The sequence below is a fragment of the Tamandua tetradactyla genome, chromosome 11 (genome assembly GCF_023851605.1).
Source record: "Tamandua tetradactyla isolate mTamTet1 chromosome 11, mTamTet1.pri, whole genome shotgun sequence".
NCBI classification, from domain to species: domain Eukaryota; kingdom Metazoa; phylum Chordata; class Mammalia; order Pilosa; family Myrmecophagidae; genus Tamandua; species Tamandua tetradactyla.
Genome location: NC_135337.1, coordinates 57,465,138 through 57,468,155, shown reverse-complemented (window position 1 = coordinate 57,468,155; position 3,018 = coordinate 57,465,138).

Sequence of the window (3,018 nt, the reverse complement as noted above, 5' to 3'; positions counted from 1 at the left end):
TCTTACCCTGTTTCTAACTCCTGCTGAACTCTGTTACCAATGACATATTTCAAGTTTATTCTCGAATGTCCGTTCACATCAGTGGGACCATACAGTATTTGTCCTTTAGTTTTTGGCTGGATTCACTCAGCATAATATTCTCTAGGTCCATCCATGTTGTTACATGGTTCATAAGTTTATCTTGTCTTAAAGCTGCATAATATTCCATCGTATGTATATACCACAGTTTGTTTAGCCACTCTTCTGTTGATGGAGATTTTGGCTGTTTCCATCTCTTTGCAATTGTAAATAACGCTGCTATAAACATTGGTGTGCAAATGTCCGTTTGTGTCTTTGCCCTTAAGTCCTTTGAGTAGATACCTAGCAATGGTTTGCTGGGTCGTATGGCAATTCTATATTCAGCTTTTTGAGGAACCACCAAACTGCCTTCCACAGTGGTTGCACCCTTTGACATTCCCACCAACAGTGGATAAGTGTGCCTCTTTCTCCGCATCCTCTCCAGCACTTGTCATTTTCTGTTTTGTTGATAATGGCCATTCTGGTGGGTGTGAGATGATATCTCATTGTGGTTTTGATTTGCATTTCTCTAATGGCCAGGGACATTGAGCATCTCTTCATGTGCCTCTTGGCCATCCGTATTTCTTCTTCTGGTAGGTGTCTGTTTAAGTCTTTTTCCCATTTTGTAATTGGGTTGGCTGTCTTTTTGTTGTTGAGTTGAATAATCTCTTTATAAATTCTGGATACTAGACCTTTATCTGATATGTCATTTCCAAATATTGTCTCCCATTGTGTAGGCTGTCTTTCTACTTTCTTGATGAAGTTCTCTGATGCACAAAAGTGTTTAATTTTGAGGAGTTCCCATTTATTTATTTCCTTCTTCAGTGTTCTTGCTTTAGGTTTAAGGTCCATAAAACCACCTCCAGTTGTAAGATCCATAAGATATCTCCCAACATTTTCCTCTAACTGTTTTATGGTCTTAGACCTAATGTTTAGATCTTTGATCCATTTTGAGTTAATTTTTGTATAGGGTGTGAGAGATGGGTCTTCTTTCATTCTTTTGCATATGGATATCCAGTTCTCTAGGCACCATTTATTGAAGAGACTGTTCTGTCTCAGGTGAGTTGGCTTGACTGCCTTATCAAAGATCAGATGTCCATAGATGAGAGGGTCTATATCTGAGCACTCTATTCGATTCCATTGGTCGATATATCTATCTTTATGCCAATACCATGCTGTTTTGACCACTGTGGCTTCATAATATGCCTTAAAGTCAGGCAGCGCGAGACCTCCAGCTTCGTTTTTTTCCCTCAAGATGCTTTTAGCAATTCAGGGTACCCTGCCCTTCCAGATAAATTTGCTTATTGGTTTTTCTATTTCTGAAAAATAAGTTGTTGGGATTTTGATTGGTATTGCATTGAATCTGTAAATCAGTTTAGGTAGGATTGACATCTTAACTATATTTAGTCTTCCAATCCATGAACACAGTATGCCCTTCCATCTATTTAGGTCTTCTGTGATTTCTTTTAACAGTTTTTTGTAGTTTTCTTTATATAGGTTTTTTGTCTCTTTGGTTAAATTTATTCCTAGGTATTTTATTCTTTTAGTTGCGATTGTAAATGGGATTCGTTTCTTGATTTCCGCCTCAGCTTGTTGATTACTAGTGTATAGAAAAGCTACAGATTTTTGAATGTTGATCTTGTAGCTTGCTACTTTGCTGTACTCATTTATTAGCTCTAGTAATTTTGTTGTGGATTTTTCTGGGTTTTCTACATATAGTATCATATCGTCTGCAAACAGTGATAGTTTTACTTCTTCCTTTCCAATTTTGATGCCTTGTATTTCTTTTTCTTGCCTAATTGCTCTGGCTAGAACTTCCAACACAATGTTGAATAATAGTGGTGATAGTGGAAATCCTTGTCTTGTTCCTGATCTTAGGGGGAAAGTTTTCAATTTTTCCCCATTGAGGATGATATTAGCTGTGGGTTTTTCATATATTCCCTTTATCATTTTAAGGAAGTTCCCTTGTATTCCTATCTTTTGAAGTGTTTTCAGCAGGAAAGGATGTTGAATCTTGTCAAATGCCTTCTCTGCATCAATTGAGATGATCATGTGATTTTTCTGCTTTGATTTGTTGATATGGTGTATTACATTAATTGATTTTCTTATGTTGAACCATCCTTGCATACCTGGGATGAATCCTACTTGGTCATGATGTATAACTCTTTTAATGTGTTGTTGGATACGATTGCTAGAATTTTATTGAGGATTTTTGCATCTGTATTCATTAGAGAGATTGGTCTGTAGTTTTCTTTTTTTGTAATATCTTTGCCTTTTTTGGTATGAGGGTGATGTTGACTTCATAGAATGAATTAGGTAGTTTTCCCTCCACTTCGATTATGTTGAAGAGTTTGAGGAGAGTTGGTACTAATTCTTTCTGGAATGTTTGATAGAATTCACATGTGAAGCCGTCTGGTCCTGGAGTTTTCTTTTTAGGGAGCTTTTGAATAACTAATTCAATCTCTTTACTTGTGATTGGTTTGTTGAGATCGTCTATTTCTTCTTGAGTCAAAGTTGGTTGTTCATGTCTTTCCAGGAACCTGTCCATTTCTTCTAAATTGTTGTATTTATTAGCGTAAAGTTGTTCATAGTATCCTGTTATTACCTCCTTTATTTCTGTGAGGTCAGTAGTTATGTCTCCTCTTTCATTTCTAATCTTATTTATTTGCATCCTCTCTCTTCTTCTTTTTGTCAATCTTGCTAAGGGCCCATCAATCTTGTTGATTTTCTCATAGAACCAACTTCTGGTCTTATTGATTTTCTCTATTGTTTTCATGTTTTCAATTTCATTTATTTCTGCTCTAATCTTTGTTATTTCTTTCCTTTTGCTTGCTTTGGGATTAGTTTGCTGTTCTTTCTCCAGTTCTTCCAAGTGGACAGTTAATTCCTGCATTTTTGCCTTTTCTTCTTTTCTGATAAAGGCATTTAGGGCAATAAATTTCCCTCTTAACACTGCCTTTG